At 46.9% G+C, this 21,743-nt stretch overlaps 1 protein-coding gene across 3 annotated transcripts in view; it reads right to left on the reverse strand.

The window, feature by feature from the left end:
* Sema1a (semaphorin 1a) overlaps positions 1-21,743 on the reverse strand; it is a 295,418-nt gene that overhangs the window by 30,086 nt on the left and 243,589 nt on the right. The gene's annotated exons all lie outside the window — the stretch shown is intronic.

Below are 21,743 nucleotides of genomic sequence, written 5' to 3' on the forward strand. Positions count from 1 at the left end.
GCTATTACCGAAGGATATCTTCGACCGACTCGGTACTACGTCTTAACGGAGAGACGTTCGATAAAGTTGTTACGAGCCGGGGGGCACCGAGCGACCGTGCGCGCGGCCGTTTGGATTTCCTGGTTGCTCGGTCACCGAACAAAGATTCTCTTCCTGTCCCCTTCTCTCTGTGCCGCCGCGAATAGCCAACTCTTTTCGCTTAACCCTTTGGAGTCTATCGGGACATATGTGTTCCATCTGTGTACGGTGAATTCTCCGTAAACGACGGCCGGATCGTGTACAATAATGGACAATTTGGGAAGAGGAGACACGATTGTTCGAACCTTGCGGTTCGTTTTTATAGTTAGCGATTGTTAAAAACTATAAAAATGGGCCGCGAGACGCGAATAATCGCTTCTTCTCTTCCCAAGTTATCCAATTTTCTGCATAATAAAAGTGTCAATTACGGAGAATTTATTGTACAGTAATGTCTCCCCAATTGACGCTCAGATTCTGCACAAAAATGGACAATTTGGGAAGAGGAGATGCGATTGTTCGAGCCTTGCGGCTCGTTTTTGTAGTCGCCGATTGTCAACGATTGTAAAAACGAGTCGCGAGACGCGAATAATCGCTTCTCCTCTTCCCAAGTTGTCCAATTTTCTGCATGATCTAAGTGTCAATTACGGAGAATTTATTGTAGAGTAATGTCTCCCTAACCGACGCTTGGATTGTACGAAAAAATGGACAATTTGGGAAGAGGAGACACAATTATTCGAGCCTTGCGACTCGTTTTTATAGTTGTTGACAATCGATAACCATAAAAGACGAGCAACAAGGCTCGAACAATCGTATCTTCTCTTCTAAAATTGTGCAATTTTCCGCACGATCTAAGTGTCAATTACGGAGAATTTATTGTACAGTAATGTCTCCCTAGTTGATGCTTAGATTGTGCAGAACAATGGATAATTTGGGAAGAGGAGACGCGATTGTTCGAGCCTTGCGGCTTGTTTTTATTACAGATTGTTAAAAACTATAAAAATGGGCTGCGAGGCTCGAATAATGGCATCTCCTCTTCCAAAATTGTCCAATTTTCTACACAATCTAAGTGACAATTACGGAGAATTTATTGTACAGTAATGACTCCCTAACCGACGCTCAGATTCTGCACAAAAATGGACAATTTGGGAAGAGGAGACACGATTATTCGAACCTTGCGGCTTGTTTTTATTACAGATTGTTAAAAACTATAAAAATGGGCTGCGAGGCTCGAATAATGGCATCTCCTCTTCCAAAATTGTCCAATTTTCTACACAATCTAAGTGACAATTACGGAGAATTTATTGTACAGTAATGACTCCCTAACCGACGCTCAGATTCTGCACAAAAATGGACAATTTGAGAAGAGGAGATACGATTATTCGAGCCTTGCGGCACGTTTTTATAATTGTTGACGATTCGTAACTATAAAAACAAACTGCAAAGCTCGAATAATAGTATCTCCTTTTCCCAAATTGTCCAATTTTCTGCACAATCTAAGTGTCGATCACGGAGAATTTGCTGTATTTCGTACGCCTATTGGGAGAAATGAATCCCGTTTATCCACAACACACGAATATACCGATCTTAGAATGCATACCACGCACATATTTGTTTACATGCAACCAATGGGACACGTATGTCCCAGCTCTTAGCATCTAAAAGGAATAGCCTACACTAACGAAGTCAACATTTCATGTTATTAGCATCTACGTGTACGAAAATCTTGACTACGGATATAACGCAAATTAACGAAAACTAAATCAGACTCCAAAGGATTAAAGCGTCTACAACGACGTGTCCCGAGCCAAACCAGATGCAACCACTTTACGGCACAGCGGCTCCGCTGAAAGGCATCGACCGTGATTGGTGCAATTTTTTGAATTGGTGCGCAAAAATTATTTAAACGCCAGACATTTTCACGCCGACACCCAGTGACGGCAAAACGCTGCCCGAGAACAGCTGTCACTCCATACGGTCCGGCGTCAACCGTCGAGTTTACAAATTAAATAAAGTTATTTGTTACATAGCGGAGCCGGTTATCGTGGGTTGACCAATTTCTGTGGCTTCATATTTATCGAATGAGACGCACTCAATTTTTGTATTCTTTCATTTCGTTCATTTTTTAACACGTTCCCTGCCAGACCGTTTTTTGAAGATTTTTCGTTCAAGCCGCGTGGGGCGTATGCGCCCCACGCTTTACATTTGTATTATTTTGTTTCTGGCGTATGCTTTACAATAATTAAAATAGTGCAAAAATCATAATTATCAAGGAAAGGTTGTATAGTTTAACATGCATAACACAGCATACCAATAAATTTATTTTTCTAGGAATTACTTTAACAAATACCTGACTGATCATTATTATGCCAAGCGAGTTGCATCCTCACATATAATTTTTTTTATCATGCCTATATTAGTTTAAAATATAACATTTTAGTTAAATTCAAGTTTGTATGCGATTACAAAGGGATGTTACGATGAACTTTGTTAAAACATGGCAAACATAAGTGTGGTTTATCCACACAACTATCGCAGAATGTTACAACTTTTACAGTACTATAGAACTATAAATTAATCCCAGCTTCAGTGAAGCAGTAAGTATTGTGTCAACGACACGCGAATAAATGACTGATCGGAATAAGAGAAATGCAGTTAAAACAAGTTACAGTAAAGAAAAATTGCCCATCACGTCGCGTGGGGCGTATACGCCCCACGATTAAATGAGGGTATCAGCAATAGTATTAAGATGTCCATAATTGACTGCATAATAAATTTTTAAAAAATTCTTCATTTTACAATGATAATACCAAATGGCTTGAACGGAAAGTTCAGCGTGGGGCGTATACGCCCCACGCGGCAGGGAACGTGTTAATGAAAAAAGCTCGAATACGTCTTATCCGCTCGGTAGAAAGTTAATTATGCCCGAAAACAGAACAAAGACACAGCAATCGATCGCGTCACGGTAACTGGCCTTCTTGAACGTAAACGCGCGAAAAACTAAAAAACTAAAAAGCTAAAAACTCGTCCGCGAAAGGCGCACGACCCGAAAAACAAAGGCGGAAAAATGTCACGGTGACAAAAGTCTCCGTACACGGCAAAGTAATTAACGCGATTCGGATCGGCCTCGATCTAGAGTCCGCCGCGTACGTTCGAGGATAGCCCGAGAATATCTGTTTCGGATAGAAGCGCGACATCGGATACATTTCCAAGGAAGCCGGGGCGTCGAGAGAAAATAACTTTTCTCCGTTCGACCGATAAGGCCAGAGATAGCTGCGCGGTCTCTTCCGCGGATGGCTTTGAAATTAAACCGGGTAGCTTCTAACTCCCAGCGGATCTAGGCTCGCTCCGTTATCGCTTCCCAAAATTAGCTGGTCGATCGCAATCGCACGCGCCAGTCAATCGCGGAAAGGCGGAGAACCGCACGGATCGTCGGTCAATCTAATTTCGCGCTTCCACCGGGCTCTCTCGTCTACGTCGAATTCGACGAACGTTCGTTATTCCGCCGTTCTCGTTGTTTCGCGCGTCGGTATAATGCGTTTCGATGGATGCGCCGCCGACGAAACGAGACGACCGTTGCGACGCGGCAAGGCGGATATCCCGGTGTCTCCTCGAATCCTGGCCCGTTGATCTGTTCCGTTCAATTCCGGGACAAAGATTTTTCTCCACGGCTCATCTTATCGTCGCGTATTCTGCACCTCTCTCGTAGAAGCACATCGCTCACTATGTGACCATTGAACTGTTTAAATCGCCTATTCATCCATGCCAATTTACTATTACTCTTATTATTGTTTTATTATTAATAACAATAACTATAATATAATATAATTATAATTATAATAATTATTATTATTATATAAATATTATAATATTCATATATATATACAATATTATATACTAATATAATAATAATAATAATTATTATTATTATTATATATATTACATATATATTATTATTATTAAAATATAGTATAACTATAATTATTGTTATTATTATATATATACATTACATACATATATACATATACAATATTATATATTAATATAATAATAATAATATTACATATATTATTATTATTATTATTATATATTTATATATAATTATATATATGTAATATATATTATTATTACATATAATAATTATAATATAGTATAAAATAATATATATTAAAATATAGTATAATTATAATTATTGTTATTATTAATAACAACAATAAGGCCAACGATAATAAAGATAATAACGACGGCCAACGCAGCGAATACGGCAACCGGCAGCAGCCGCAACGCTGACGACAGTATTTTCTAAGCTAGCCGACCCCCAAAAAACCACATTATAAAAAACCGATAATAATACGAACGAATAAAGCGTTCAGTCTCTTCGAAGAAATACGCGTATCCTCTAAATATTCGATCGTAGTCTATTCCGTCCAAGAGATTTCGGTTTGCGTGAGGTAAAACATTAAAATATCTGTACACAATCACATACGTGGATTACGATATCAGGATCCCCTTCCCCTATTGTTATCATCATCATTAATGTTACTCGTACATATCGGTATCGACGGTTTTATTTCATCTCCGTTCATTGTTATCTTGTTATCATCACTTTTCTGTCCTCATCTCTTTGTCTCGCGTGCCCGTCATTATAACATTCTCTGCAACAAAGGATCCAGCCCGTTGACGTAATGAGCATTATTATTATTATTATTGTTATTGTTATCATTACAAGGCTCATCTTTTACTGCGGCGTACCCTTCTGCGCGAAATCAGACATACAGTGATTACATATGCACGGACTAACGGATAATCGATATACATACATGCATACGATGGTACACGTGCGCACGTTTTTACATGTGCGAATCCGTCAAACGGCATCGACTGTGATCGGTGGTGCGCTTTCTTCGACCACGACAATGGAGTAAACGTCAGAATTTTGTTCAGAGCGGACGGTCGCTGGATACAGTACAATTCAACCATCAGCGGATTTGCAAATTAAAGAAAGTTGCTTGTTATAGAAAGCTAAACACCTGTCGTCCGACGATTTCATCGACACCCGCGATCAAGGAATCCGCGGCAAACGCGTTCGCGGATTTGACGCGACAATACATTCGCGCAATATTTCACGGTAGCTGGAGCGGGCCACAGTCGGGCTCGTTAAAAAATTGACGGAGCTGAATTTATCCGGAGCAGCCAGTCTCGACGTGCTTCGGCGGGCCTCTGCGGGCCATTGCGGGCCTCGGTGTGCCTCTACGGGACTCAGCAGGCCTCGGCGGGTCTCAGCGGGCCTCTGCGGGCCTTTGTGGGCTTCAGCGGGCTTCTGCGGGCTTCGACAGGCTTTTGCGGGCCTCAGGGGGTTTCGACTTTGTGAGCCTCTGCGGGTCTCTGCGGGCCTCTGCGGGTCTCTGCGGGCCTCTGCGGGCTTCGGCGGGCCTCAGCAGGCGTCAACAGGCGTCAACAGGCCTCGACGAACATCGACGGGCTTCGGCGGGCCCTTGTGAGCCTCGACAAGTCTCTGCGGGCCTCAATGGGCCTCGGTGAGCCTCTGCGGTTCTTCGCAGGCTTCGGCGAGCCTCGGCGTGCTTCAGCAGGCCTCGGCGAGACTCTGCGGGCCTCTGCGAGCCTCAGCGGGCCTCTGCGGTCCTTTGCGAGTCTCTGTAGGCATCGGCGGGCCTCGGTGGACCTCTGCGAACCTCGGCGGGCCTCGACAGGCACTGACGGACTTCGACGAGCTTCGGCGGGATTCCGCAGGCCTCGGCGACCCTCAGCGGGCCTCGGCGACGCGGGGCGAGGCCACAAATCACCTATAGAAGTTTCCACGAGGCGCCGTCCTGTGTCGCGAAACTGCAGCTCCGCGTATCCGGAAATATTGAACGCGGCTAAGACTGCGGCCAGCCCGGTGGCCGGCCGGTCGTCAAACTTCGTCGATCGAACTTCGCGAGATCGTCCTTGGCCAGCGTCTCGACCGTCGGGGCGAGTTCGAGACCCGAGGGTCACCGGTGGTCCAGTCGATACTTGGAACGCCGATGGATTCCGACGTTCCGCGAAGATAGCGTTCCAGGCCGCGCGCGCGGCGGCCGACGGAAGGAGTCAACCGTCCGGCGGCCTCTCCCATTCGCCGGGCGAGTCGCAGATAAGGAGGACGAGCAATGAATTAATAAAGAAGGAAGCCGACGGTTAGGGAGCGGTGTACACGGGGGTCGGGGTGCTGGGGATACGCGGCGCACGGCGCGGTGGTATCGGGCATCGAGCGTTCAGCTCGTTCCCGTGAAGTGGATTATCTCCTCCGGCTTGGCAGCGGTTCGCCGCACGAGTGGACCCCCGCGAGTCCCGGCCAGTTTACATACTGGGGCTAAGGAAATGGGACGGGGACGGGCGAGAGCGCGAAAGGGACCGCGGAGGCGAACGAGAGCAACGAGCGATAGACGCGGCGTTACGCCGGGCGAAAGTCATTAAAGTTTCGCACGTGCCAGGGTGACGGGACTGCCGCGAACGACCCTAAGCCATTATTTTTTAACGGCCCCCCTGCAGCTAGCCCTCTCTTCCTCGCCCGCCTCTCTCTCTCTCTCTCTCTCTCTCTCTCTCTCTCTCGCCGACCTAGGGCTCCTCCTCCTCCGCGTACGCACACACAGGTGGAACCACGACGGTAGTCTTCGACCCGCGGCTAAACCATGACTAATGAACGAGCCCATCAACCGACCGGGTTCTTTTCCGCTGGTTTTATCGCGACGGAAACGGGCCGTGCGAGAAAGAACCCGGGATCGCGGTTTCGGAAGCGCGACCGCCGAATCGCTTCGATTACACTGTTCGACACGATTTTTGGGTTCCTATAGCCACTATGAAATTCTCGTAGAGCTTCACTCCCTGAACAAGAATCCGAAAACCGAATTGCTCCATCACCCTCAGTTTTTTAAATAAATATCGTGTACATGTTGCCGTCGAACATTTTCTCGATCTACTCGAAATGTATATCGTTCCGACACTTTTACCGGGCCGTTTCTATATAATAAATATTCTATGTAAAAAATACAAAAATATTTTGCGCAGAAACTGCTCACGTCGGCACTTTTTTCAACTTCGACATCAATTTATTGCTATTTAGGACCAAAAACAATTAATCAATTGCATGCCCCACTATATTCGGGAAACTCTCCTCTATCTTTGAACACCAATTAGACCTTTCCAACGTTTGTACTTTTCATGCAATACCTCATTTTGGTCGAAAATTTTGGGTTTTTACAAAAGTTCGTTTATTTAACCCTTTCGCTACGGGCGGGTTCTCCACCGCGGTACTTCCGCTGAACGGAGCGCCGCGACATCACTGCACGCTACATGACGCCGATCGTCAGCGGGAGTACCGCGGCGGAGAACCCAAGCTGCTTGAATGTTTTCGTACGAAAAAATTTCTCTCCAAAGGGTATTTATAAATAAAGGGTATTCCAGGGTATTTATAACGTCTTAGCATGCGCTCTTTAATTTACAGTATGAGAGGAAATAAAACATTATGCAATATAATGCATCTTATGGAAGGCCACTATAGTGGCCCATAGTACCTCAGTGGCATCTTATGAAAGGCCACTATAGTGGCCCGTAGTACCTCAGTGACATCTTATGGGGGGCCACTATAGTGGCCCGTAGTACCTCAGTGGCATCTTATGAAAGGCCACTATAGTGGCCCGTAGTACCTCAGTGGCATCATACGAAAGGCCACTATAGTGGCCCGTAGTACCTCAGTGACATCTTATGGAGGGCCACTATAGTGGCCCGTAGTACCTCAGTGGCATCTTATGAAAGGCCACTATAGTGGCCCGTAGTACCTCAGTGGCATCATACGAAAGGCCACTATAGTGGCCCGTAGTACCTCAGTGACATCTTATGGAGGGCCACTATAGTGGCCCGTAGTACCTCAGTGGCATCTTATGAAAGGCCACTATAGTGGCCCGTAGTACCTCAGTGGCATCATACGAAAGGCCACTATAGTGGCCCGTAGTACCTCAGTGACATCTTATGGAGGGCCACTATAGTGGCCCGTAGTAGCGAAAGGGTTAAAAAACTGAGAGTGATGGAGCAATTCGGATTTCGCGGATTCTTGTTTAGGGATTCATAGTGGCTATAGGAACCCAGAAAAGGATTTGATTTTGTCGGACAGTGTTACCTTCGGGGTCACGGGACGACATCGCCGAGGGTCGTTCCGAGGTCGAATCGTTCGGGCCGCGTGGATCCGACCTGGCCAACCGATTGCTCGAGAGCTGCCAACGCGAGAATCGCGTTACCACCCCGCTATCGTGATTTAACCTGCCAGCCGGCAGCCAAGAATAAAGCCGCACCAGCAAAGAACTGTCAGTCGTCCAGCTTTATCTTCCACGATTCTCCTTTATCATCCACGATTCGCGTTTATACCCGGCCCGCTTTCTAATTGGCAAACGGATCGCGAGTGGCGCGAATCGACGACAAGTCGGACGCGGGAACTTCGTGCAAGGTAGCGCAGAAATCGTTCGAATTCGCCGATTACGCGAATTTGATTATACGAAGGCATTCCTCGGGGACCGCGCTTTTTGTCGCGACCGAGCCAAAAAAAAATTAAATTAATTAATTAAATTAGCGCGACATCGTGTATTATCTAATATAAAACTATATATGTATTTTGTATTATCATGAACATGCTGTTAATTATTCTGACGTTTGGGGATTTGCTGACGTAACGTCGATAGTAGAACGATGCTCGTTCTAAATTTTGTGTTTCAAAATACTTTGGAAATTGTGACGAAACAGATGAAAACGAAACATTGCTTATTTTGTATTTCGGTTTCTGTAACGGTTTTGCAGGTAAGAGCGAAAATACCGGTATAATAATGTATTTAAATATTAATACGGTATTACGTAGGGGAAATCGGGTCAAACTTTGGGTAAAGGAAACTTATTTATTTATTTATTTTCTAGAAATTGGAATTTCGATATAAATAAGTTATTCGTTTGAAATTTGATTAGAGATCTTTATCCGTGTGTTCATAATTTCTATAAATATTGATACGTTTATTAATAATAATGTCAAATGACCGAAAAATGATTAGATCGATCGATTTTAACGACGAACACGTTATTCGGGGCAAATCGAGCCGTATTGGAGAGCAGACGAAAAATGTCCGAACGAAGGGTGCAATGACTTAACCTAAAACTTCACCTACAACTTTCACATTTCATAACCAAAGTTTATTAACCCCAAGAAATATAATTAAATATAATTACCTAAAAGTGTCTCAAAGTGTTGTTCATATTTGCAACCCGATGAACGCGTTAAATAGTTCAATTCAATTAATTTGTTTAACTTCAAGATAATATTTAAGATAATATTCAAGTTTAATATTCAAGATTTGTTTAATTTCTAACCTTACATTCTGCTTTCTGTTCTAACCTCCCATTGCCTCATAGTGAAACCTTTTTATTCCACATGTACGAGCAAAGAAATTTAATTACCTCGTTTGTTTATACGCAGTTTTAAAACTGTTTCAACCCCTTGCCGTATTTTGACGAGTCCGACTCGTTACAAAAATGTCTAGTAACAACTTATCGAGTATAGGTGTTATTATGTCCATTAAACGCAATTTAAGCATTCAAGAAAATTTAGGCACACGATAAGCATCAATTCCCCGTCCCTTCTAAAAAATGATTGCAATCGAAAAATTTCCGATCGCAACGACTGCGAAGAAAATGATATGTTAACACTTAGCCAACCGAACGGGGAGATCTTCCCGTTTTAAATTCAGTCGATTGACGACCGAATGGATGATCAATGAAAAATTAAAACTGATTGCTTAATTTTATTCAGATTTGCATGAGGTACGAATGCTGAAGAAGTAATTGATGCCATATAAGTTTGCTTAGTAATTTTTGTTCAATCGAATGAAATATTTTAATTTTATAAAAATTTTTTAGGTCTCTAGCGCGGTCGTGGAAGCGTTAAGGGATTAAGATTATCTCCGAACGTGACGCTTTAGAATTGTATAAAGTAAATATTCGACTATCATCGAAATTTCGTTCGGTATTCTATCACCAAAGAAAACATTTTACATCCTTCTCGAAACCTTTCTGCGCCAACCTCGCCCCGACCACCCGAATTTCGGCAGAGGTCCCAAATAAATATGAAACCTATATACATAAAGGGTAGGAAATAATAACACCTCTGGCGGAATTTTCGAGATGGCCGGTTTAAAAGCAAGGTATAGGTGTCGACACGAAGTGGAGGCGTATAAATGATAGTGTGGTTAAGGGTTAGAAGCGGGCACGAGATAGGGAGCGAGTGGGCACGGGACAGGAATGAACTAGGGGTAGTAAAGGGAACGAGGTAAAGTTGGGAGTAAGTAACGGTAAAGAGTAAGTGGTAAGTGACTTGGCCAGGCCTGGTCTAGATGGATCCCCTCGATTCCTCGGCCTCCGGTAGCGACGTTAAGTTGGATTCTTTATCGCCCCGTCGCCGTGGCACGGGAGAAGTCAGCATTTCTGCGGCGATAATGGGGGACAAAGCATCGATCGAGCGCGGAAGCGGAGGGGGACTCCATTCCGACGATGAAACGTCCAGGAAATTTTGATCGGAATCGAAGGTGCCGCGCCACCAGCGGTCCACGGCGGGGTGTCGCGAAATTTTCACGATCGACTCGAGCCGCGATTTAAAGGCCGCAGAAGCGTCGGAGTCGGCGGAAATGGATCGAGGGTGGTTCTCGCGGTTCCCGCCGCTCTCGCGCAATCTACTTTATTATCCTCGTCCGTATTCGGGCTCGCGTTTACGTCCGCGCAACGCCGCGCCGGCGCCCCTCGTAATTTAACTTTTAATTAAATTAGCCGCGGTTGGTTTTCCGTGTGCACGCGTTCCCGCGTGGATCTCAATCTTCTTTGAAGAATCCGTCGCGAGAAACAGAGAAACGGCCGGGGGAGATTCCTGAAAAATTACCCCGCTGTGTTCCCGGCCAGTCATGCGAGCGTCCCCCGGCGTTGCGGCGGTACGTACGCGTCGCGCGCGGCTCGGAGGCGTCGCGTTAGAAGAGCCCAGCCGGGTGCACTCCAATTTCGTTGGGACGTACACGTGCTTTCTCGGCTTGGCCGATCCCCGGAGAAACTGTGCGCGCGGGGGGAGAGGAGGGAGACGGGCGGAACGAGGGACCGTCGAGGGAACGGAAGCCGGGACGGCGCGGGGGTTGCACGCGAGAAAAAACAATCGAGCCGAGAAAGATTCAAATCCGACGGTGTTTTTTCTTCGAGCGTGTAATCGGCTTGAGAAACGAGAGTGCTGCCCGTCGCGGAGAAATATCTCGACCGAGCCCCGTTTCCTCGAATACGGCGCGCCTCCACATGTTCCCGATTCGTGGGACACGCATCTGTTCAACGTATCGTCGCGCGATCGTTTTTCATTTCTCCCTCGGAACCGAATCCGGGACTTCCTGGTTTGGGAACCGGCTCGTCGAAATTCCTACGCGACGCGATAATGGAAGCCGTTTCAAAAGAAACACACTCGACGATCGGAAGAATCGTTCGCCGGACGACGCGCCGATCCACAAAGACAAAGCGCAAACGTTATCGGACGGTCGCATCGATCCGATCCCGCCGCAATGTCGTTACGTCCACCGTGTCTCCGAAACGCTTTCGCCTCGTATTTACCTCTTTGCTTCTCCCGTTCACGGTGCTCGGCCGTCGCTCTAACAAGGAACGCCGTTCGAATCCGGTTCGGCCTGCGAGTCGACCGGACTTTACGCGAGCTTTCCCCCTGCCGCACCCCCCCTACCCCTCGAGCCTTTTCCGATACGACCGACCACCGCGGATTCCGGGCATAAGTATTTTTTAACACCGACTCGTCTTCGATTCAATTCGATTCGATTCGATTCGCCGACTTCGACGATTCCGAGACTTTGAAATAACCATGGAAACGGAAAACAATTTTGGCACGCCGTGGGAGCGGGGCGGAATATTCGATATTCATGGGAGGAAAATCGCGCGAGGCGTTGGCGCGGCAAAGGGAGGCGAGGCGAGACCGCGATCTTCGCGGAGAACCGGGCTCTCCCGTGTTCCCGGGGTTATTCGTTGTATCGGTTCGTCGACACCGTCTGCACGGAGGAGCCACGGTTCTCGCGGCGGCATTAATAAAAAGGGATCGCATTTCGAGCCGCGCGCCGGCGAATAACTCGATTTCCGGCGATCGTCGAGAACGGAGGCAGAGACAGACGCGGCGAGGTTTTCGGAGGAACGGCGCGCCGGTGCCAGGCGAGGTGAGAAGAAATGTGGCCGCTGCCACGGTGCCCGCCGCCAGGGACCACCTAAAAACGTACCGTACCGTAAAACGGCGGAACTTTGCCCGCACGGGTTTGACCCTGGCATTTATCGCGTCGCTGCGCAGAGCCCGAGAACGTATAGTTTGCTGGCCGGGGTCGCGACCCGAACGAGTTCATCCCGCCCCGACTCGCGTCGCGCCGGCTTGTCTCGCCTCGCTTTCAAGAGACGATCGGCGTGTCTGAAATTATCGGTCTCGAAGAGAGCGGCAACCATTCGACGGCATGGAAGTTCGATTCTTGAACGGCGGCCGCGGCGATGCGCCGGATCCGAGACACGCGATGCCTCGAAAGCGGGTCAGCTCTCAATGGTCCCTTTCAGCCGGCGGCGCTGGGAATACAGTAATTTTAACGCCGCGATCCCGGGCGATGCGTTCCCGAAGTTACGCTCGCGGAATCCCGCATAATCCCCGAAGTAAGGCGCAACCCGGTTCCAAGTTCTAAAACGCGACGCAACGCGCCCGGTAGACCCGAGAGTTTCCGCGCATAAACACCGGGGAGAGTTGTCGCGGAGCAGCCGGAAAGATTAAAACGCTTAAACGAATGGCAAGTAGGAACGGCGAGGAGGAACGGCGAAGACTTTGTGCACGGGTATCCGACTCGAACCGGCGAGTAACGCGCGCGCTCGCTCGGTCGTCGCCGGTCATCCGCGAACTTCCGCGCCGACAAACGCAGCGGTATCGTAGCATCGCGTCGGACGAGCCGCGGCGAGTTTCGAGATTCTTGAGAAAGCAGGCGGTCTTCAATTAGCGGCCGAAGAAAAACGAAACAAGCGACCGAGATATACCGGGGGGACCGCGAGCGGAGTTCCCTATCGCTGCGGAGACCCGGGCTCGACCCAGTTCCCGCGCCTGTCTCGGCCCGGCCCGGCCCGGCCCGGGCGTCTAGTCGAGAGAGCAGAGAGCAGAGTGCAGGGAATCGAGAGGTGTCCTTATCGTCGCGATAAGTCAAGGATGAACGGGATTCTCGGGAGCCGTGTCCCGGCTGATGCGCCGGAACCGCCCTCCTCGAGAACGCAGGAACCGCGATATCGGCGGCACCGAGACCCGAATCGACTCTCTCTCGGGTTAGCCGAGTGGATTTCTCGCGTCGATACGTCCGCGTTACACGGCATCGCACTCCGTTCACGGTCTGCTCCCTTTGTTCGGTCTCCGTTCCCTGTTGCACGGCGACGCTAAATCGAGTCGTCGACGGTGTAAACGCGATCCGCGATCGACCCGTTCCCGAGGCAATCAGCGCTCACCGATACGTCTTCTACGTGATCCCGGGCCCATCGAGAAACGCTCGTTTGCCGCCGTTCTCTTCGGCAGAGGCGCACACGTCGATGGAATTGCGCCATCGGACCCACATCGATCGTATCGCCTTGACGCGCAGCGCGCCGGTCTTTGCTCGGAGAAGCGGGAACTTGGCAAGAGCCGCGGACGCAAACTTCCGCCGCAGATCCCGCGATTCGGGGTAACGTCGCCCGGAATCGCTTCCATTAAATTAACGCGAGTTTTCTGCCGGTTTTGGGGAAGGAGACCATGGGGGGAGGGGGAGGGCTGATGGTTCGGCAGCGCAAACCCCGACCGCGACTCGCAATAATTGGTGGGCCGCAGCCGTGAATCGTTTGCGAAATTGCATCGTGCGGTGCGCAGCGCACGGGTTAACGCAAACGCTGGATTAATCATTCAAATCGGACACGAACGTTCGGACAAGCGGACGCCGCGAACCCTCTCCGATGGTTAATTACCAGCGGCTGCCGATCGAAACGTTTCCCGTTTCGCGTCTTCGCCAGCGCTCAATCTCTCGTCCTCGTGACACGCTCGCCGGAATCGCGAATGCCCTAAACGTGGCCACCGTCACCGTAGTTCGGTCGCGATACCAGCGAATATTCTTTCGTCGACTCGTATCGCAGCGTTCGCAACGGACTCCGATTTAACCCAAAATGTATGTACGTATAATACATACAGGATGTCCCAAAAATGTCTCGCAATCCGAAAGTGGCGGGTTCCTCGGGTCATTTGAAGCAACTTTTTCCTCTACAAAAATGTTCTCCGAGGCACCGTTAACGAGTTATTAACGAAAAACAGCGACCAATGAGAGGCGAGATCGGCTGCCGCGAGGCAGCCGAGCCAACGGCGCCAGCGATCGAGCGGTCGAATCCTAGCTCAGCTGGCGCGAGGCGACCGAGCCAATGAGCGGAACTGGGCTTCGTGCGCTGGTTGGCTGGGCCGCCCGCGTCAGCCGTACTCGATTCTTATCGGTCACTGTTTTTTTGTTGATAACTCGTTAACGGTTCTTCGGAGAACATTTTTGTAAAGGAAGAAGCTGCTTCAAATGATCCGAGGAACCCGCCATTTACGGATTACGAGATATTTTTGGGATACCCTGTATAGAGGGTGAGTCTAGTAATATGACGACCTCAAGTAACTCGTAAAATATGTGCTGTACGAAAAAATGTTTCAGATAGAAGTTGCATGGTTTCCAGTGGGACATATAGTATTATAATCAGTTTTATGTTATTTTAGTTCTGTATCAAAATGTGAAGGTCACCTTGAATTTTTTAAATGGAATAATTAATATTTCTTCCCGAATTCGAATAAATTGTTGAATTCTACGTAAAAAAGTATTACACCAAACGGAGTCTAAGATACATAGTTAATGAGATATTAAAGAATTCCCAATAAATTACGTTTATTAGGAAAGATCATTAATCAACGTAACTGTTAACGCAACGCAGTCGGCTCCGTTTGATGTAATACTTTTTTACGTAGAATTTAACGCTTTATCCGAATTCGGGAAGAAATATTAACTATTCCATTAAAAAAATTAAAGGTAATCTCCGTATCTTGATGAAAAAGCAAAATACCATAAAATTGATTACAACACCATATGTCCCCCTGGAAACCGTGAAACTTCCACCTGAAACATTTTTTCATACGACAAATATTTTCCGAGTTATTTGATGTCGTCACGTTACAAGACTCGCCCTGTATAATAACACGTGTATATAAATGTGTGCAAATATGTATATAATCTAAACATCGTTAATATACAATTTATATATAATTTGTATACGATTTGCATAAATTGTATATAAATTAATATACAGAGTAATATATGTTTATTGTGTGAACGGAGCGGGCCCTTTGTTACAGAGAAGGTTGCAATAGCGTCATTAACAATAGTAACAGTAATAGGAGGATGAATAATGCTACGTAATAGCAAGAACAATAATGCGTACAATTATATGCGGATAGCATAAATTGATTAAATGGTACGCTATGTTTGATCGAATTGTGAACGGCACGATATTTACAACGAGAACGCGCGATAGGCATTTTGCGAAACCGTGGACGGACCGGGAACTGCTCGATAACAGTGTTTCGGGCCTTAATACGTGCGATTCTTGTTCACCTAGATACTTATCGACCGGAATCGGGCACGGCCAACGGATGACATCAAAAACGCATTAACACTCCGGCGATCCTGGGATTATTAATTTGCCGGCGAGCAGCACGGCAAGCGAAACGAATGGATACGCTACACGTCCGCGAATAAATCGGAACGTCGTCGCGAGCTGACGGACCGACGTCTAAACGGTAATAATTAACGGTGCTGGCGGGAATAGCTGCGACTCGATAAGCGCGGCGACGATCGGCGACACTCGAGATCGCGGTTCCTTGCAGGGCGGTTCGGTTCGTCTTGCTTTCAATTTTCTCGGCCGTTATCGGAATCTCGGACTCTCGTCGCAGTGCCCCCGTTCGCCACCCCGACACGACGGTGGTAATGAATTTATGGCGTGCGAGGTGTTCCAGTCGTTATCGGGCTTCGCTGAAACGTCTGTTACGCGACTCGATATTCGGGGAACATTCGGGGCAGAAAAAGGGACCGATAACGCCGAAGCTCCCCTAACGCCGACGAGCTTATACAGTAGACTCCTACATGGTATCGGTAGCACGTGTTCGTACAACACGAGATCCTGTAACGTGCTGAAAAATTTTGCGATCATCTTTATCACGTGACACTGCTACGCGGACGACGGCGCTGCATAATATCGGGCTGGCAAGAAAGTAATTTCGGTGTTTCAATGTGAAATAAAACTCAATTTTTTTGTTTCTGTACAAGATATGAAATTGAATCGGTCAAATATTTTCCATTCTGTTCGATGACCTTTTGCCATTTTTCTGATAACTTTATGATTTCGCGCTGAGGAAACTTCTGGTCCTTATCAGTAAAAAACTCAATCGAGTGCGTTTTAAGACTATTAATAGGCTATTATTATTATTATTATTATTGTTGTTGTTGTTGTTGTTATTATTATTGTTCTTATTATTATCATTATTAGTAGTAGTAGTATTGTTATTACTATTATTATTATTATTATCATTATTATTAGTAGTAGTATTGTTATTATTATTATTATTAATATATAATAATAATTATTATATAAGGCGTTATTATTGAAATTTTTACTATAGAGAAATTTTTACGATGGTGCAAGGTCGGTGTTATATGGAGGATGCGACATCACTTCCCAACCTAGCACCAATAATTTTTTACGCGTTGCTAAAGATGTACGAGGCCTCGCATTGACGCGATGAAACACGATTTCTTTGCGATTTGCAAATTTTGGCATTTTCGCTTTGATTGCTTCCTTCAATTTCAATTTTCCTTTATTTCGAATAATCGTATCTCCTCTTCCCAAATTGACCATTTCTGTCCGTACAACCTGAGCGTCAGTAAGGGAGAGACATTACTGTACACGGTGTCCCAAAATGTCTTCATTTGTCATACTCGTTGCTCTCACTATTCGTCATTTTTCCCTCGGCGGAAACGCAATTCGTGGCTTCGTCTACGAGTTATCGACGAAAAGCTGCGACCAATGAGCGGCGAGCTCGACCGGCGCCGAGCCAATGATCGTAACCGTGTTCCGATAAGTTACCTGTTTCGTCGAATGTATACGGAAGAAAACGTTCCGTTCGTACACGGCGCAGGAATGTTGCTCGCGCGACAAGAGGAAAATGTATAGGTCCGAGACGATTTCCTACAACAGAAACTCGTAAAACGCGCGTTACAGCGTTACAAGGGAATCCGGCGTGTAAGCTCGGCCGGAGCTTCGGAGCTTCGTTTCGTGTCGTCGCGATCTTCGACGGTCGGAACATCGTTTCTCCGCGGTGTCTCCGTTCCGGGGAACACAGGAGACAGCAATTGTCCGAACTTTCGGATCGCGTGTTGTATTCTTACGGCGGTCGCGCGCAGGCAGGAACATATTTACGATCGGCGCGGAGAAATTCCGGTCGTTAACGAACTCGAACTATCGGGAGGAATAAGGGCGGCGTTAGCCCAGTCCGCGAGGAACTGGCACAACGACAAACTCGATCGCACGATAATTCCGTAGAATTACGGAAAGAGAAATTTTCCGCGTAAACAAGTTGGGCCGACAGGTGGCGATGGCTCGGTCCCCGCTTCGAATTTCGCCGGGGCGAAACACGGCGGAGCGCGACGCGGCGAGCTTCGGCACGGTTATTTATGGAAGTGGCAGTATCGTCGGGGTGCCGCGCACCGTTAATGAAACTAATTACGCGATGCAACGCGATGTAACCAGCTCTTACGTGCAGCGTGTATGTAGCCACCGCGTGGAATCACGATCCCGCGTCCAGCGCATCGAGCGCAGCGCGCCGACGAAATTAATTGGATTACCGGCCGCCACCCGGTGTTTGCTCCCTCGGTCTTAACGCCGAGGGACAAGCGCGCGGCTCGATCTAATAAATCAATCGTCCCCGGCCACTCTGCATATTTATCGCGTGACGCGTTATCGCGGCCGATTGCCGTCGAGGCGGGTCGAGAGCGAATCGTTCGGCCGGCTCTCGCCGAAGCGGGTCGCGTCCGCGAGACGGATACGCTCCGAAAGGATTCTCGGTTTACCCGGTCTCTCCCGAGGACGACGCTTCCGTTACCGGCGACAGAAACCGCCTGGTAACGCGAGCGGATCGACGCGTATCCGGCCGACTTTTGTACGAGTTCGTCAACCTATTCGGTCTTGTTGTTCGCCGCGGCGTTCCCCCCGGTCTCTTTCGCCGACGCGCTGAAGCTCGATCCGAAAAGGATGTTTGCCGAGCATACCCTTTGTCTCTGTCTCCCGGCCGTGTTTGATTCGCGCGAGAGAGTTTCATACGACTTTGTTTGCGTTCACGCTCCTCGGAAGAGCGTCGTCTCGCGCGACCGCTCGGAGGAGCTACGGACCCCGCGCGTTCGCCGAAAACGCGGTGTGGGCCCGCGACGACTCCGTTTAACTGTTTGCCTCTGCCGGCTGCCTCGAGGAGACCCGCCGGTTGACCTTCGGGACTCCCTTTCCGCGTCGGTTCGCGCTCGAAAGAATTGGAGATCGCGGGACACGAGCGTGTCCTCCCGCAGGATCGGCGACGAGCCGAGAGAGGCTCTCCGCGTTTCATCGAGAACACGGTGGACAAGCAATTTCTGCGGACTCACGGGCTGAGAGGGCTCTCGGAATTTCCGTGGTCGGAGAGCCGGCCGAACATATTGCGCGTACGCTTCCAGTTGTATTAAATTCCATTGGCCTGGCCAGCCGTGTGTATCCTGAAACGTGGAAAGCGTCGGGACGCGCCGCGCCGCGCCGAACCGAATCCGACGCCGCCCGCCGTCGAGGCAACCTGATATCATAATAATTGCGTCGACGTACCAGCGACGCACCTATCGGTCGCGTATCGTATGGCCCGAGCTGTGTCTATCGCCGATGATCATGACTTCGCTCGGTCGCAGTCTCGGCTAAATCTGCTACCTATATCGAGCTTAGCGGTTTGATCTTCTATTAACCCTTAACGGTCCAATGCCGCCATACACGCGGCAGAAATCAATGAAACCGTAAAATCTGGCAGGATACATTGGAAGAATAGGCACGATGGAAATATATTATATTTATTATTATATATATTTTGTCGCAGGGGTTACTGCGACGGTTTGTATAAAATAATCCGAGAGTTTTGTTGGTTTTATATAACGAGAACTTTAACCCTTTCGATACTACGAGCCACTATAGTGGCCCTCCATAAGATGCCACCGAGGTACTACGAGCCACTATAGTGGCCCTCCACAAGATGCCATCGAGGTACTAAGGGCCACTATAGTGGCCCTCCATAAGTTCGATCGTTTGTAGCGAATAAAGTCAGTGCTTACTGCAGAAAGCTAATTCACCTTATTTTTCTCTCAACAACGGATAAATAGATATGCCTTATTTTTTTCAATTTTGTTTAACTTCATTTGGATTAACCCTTTTGCTACGGGCGGATTCTCCGCTGCGGTACCCCCGCAACGATCGGCGTCTTGTAGCGTGCAGCGATGTCGCAGCGCGCCGTCCAGCAGAAGTACCGCGGCGGAAAATCCGCCCGTAGCGAAAGGGTTAATATAACTTGTAACAAAAGGCGATGAGGTACAGTGTGTAGAAGGTAAAGGTAAACGAGTGACGGATGATACAGAAATATGAACACGTTGAGAGTCGGAGGAAAACTTGCTAACTGACTTCTCTCGGTCGAGAGGTCCTCGTATTTATTGGTAAGGGAAAGTCCTTGAAATTGGTAAGGATAAGTCCTTGGGAAGGGCGAAGGCCTTTCCCGAAGATTTTCCGACCGGGGTGATCCGGGACCTATGGTCCGAAGCTGTGTCCCAACGTTTTTATTGTTTTATTGCGGGGTGTACGCCTTGCGTCGGGAAAACCCGAAAAAGGCATATGTACACCCCGCTTTTGAAGGACGTGTCTTTTTATGTCTGGTCCGCCACAATATTTTATTATATATTTATTATATTTTTATTATATACTGGGTGTCCCAGGTTTTAATGTTCAAACTTTGTCAGTATATTCTATGGCACAAAGTACGAAAAAAATGTTATGCGAACATAGGTCGTATAGAGCTTTATTAAGAAGTTATAATAAAAATTCGTTCAAAATGAAATGAAAGAGAATAGAAACGAAATTCGCACGGTCATAAATTCGATCTTCGATCGATGTCGATCATGTATTTGTCAACAACGGTAGACATTTTGAAATGTATTAATGAACACAGCTTACATAAACACACGGCATGTGCTGATCTATTCAAGCCAATGCTCGCAGTAACAGGAAGTTGTTTACTATTCCTATTCTGAATTTTTGTTATAACTTCTTAATGAAGCTCTATACGACCTATGTTTACATAACATTTTTTTCTTACTTCGTGTCATAGAATACACTGACAAAGTTTGAACATTAAAGCCTGGGACACCCTGTATATTATATTATATATTGCTTCGATGAAAATATATCAACGAAGCTTTATTCAAAAAATGAATATCTCTTCTCTATATTTGATACAAAAATTTTCAGTACAAAATTTCTCTTCGTCCGAAAAACAGTCTGGACTTGGCAGTGTGTAAACTGGAAATAAATAGTTTTGGTCCCATGAGGGTTAACATTTAACCCCTTGCGATATAACAACGAGTCATACTCGTGATAATGATTTTACACATTATCTATTAAATAGGAGTAGGAAGGTAATTGTGACACTTCCGTTATCAAAGTAGAGAAATGAAATCAAACGTAGACATACGAGAAACAAAAATTATCTTGTTCTATTAGGGAAATTATTGGGGACGAATAAGTGCTAATCGACGCAGCTGTGAAAGAAATCATAGTACAATGGATTAAGATTATTCTTAATGCATTGATTATTCGGGTCACTAATTTTTTAATTTACGATTATTCGCATCGTAAAAATACATTTACGAGTTATTTATTCAATTTATATGTTACTTATTGCAAATGTTACAATAACAAATTAGCGTCTCGCCATCTTAAACGCTAGATTTACGGAATCCGTCAAAACGACGGGTCATAACTTTTTAACTTACGATTATTCATATCGTAAAGATACATTTACGAATTATTTATTCAATTTGTATGTTACTTACGGCAAATGTTACAATAACACTTGTTAAAAATCAGAATAAATGTCTTACTGTTACTTTCATAAACTAATATAAAACAGCTGCTTTTTGCGCTCCGTAACAATACTCAAGATCTAAACGGTACAGCAGTCTCGAAGTACCATAATTCTAACCCCTTGACGCGCAAATAAATTTGACGCGTCCGAAAAATACCAATCTAATATGCCACAACTGAACAGTTACGTGCGAGCCGAGAAAGAGAAAGTTCTATTTTGAAATTTGTATTACCGATTCGTGGACGCGACTTTTTGTTATTGGTACTGTCGCGAAGGTGGGGGAAGGCGCGGGCATCGCGAACACTGTAAACAAACCAGAATCTCGCACGAGCGAAGCAACCGAGTAATCTAATAATGTCGGCGTCCGGTCGAAAACGGTTCTGGACGAGTTAACTGGAAGTATCAGCAGCAGTGAAATTTGAGCATTGTTAAAATT

The sequence above is a fragment of the Megalopta genalis genome, chromosome 7 (assembly GCF_051020955.1).
Source record: "Megalopta genalis isolate 19385.01 chromosome 7, iyMegGena1_principal, whole genome shotgun sequence".
NCBI classification, from domain to species: domain Eukaryota; kingdom Metazoa; phylum Arthropoda; class Insecta; order Hymenoptera; family Halictidae; genus Megalopta; species Megalopta genalis.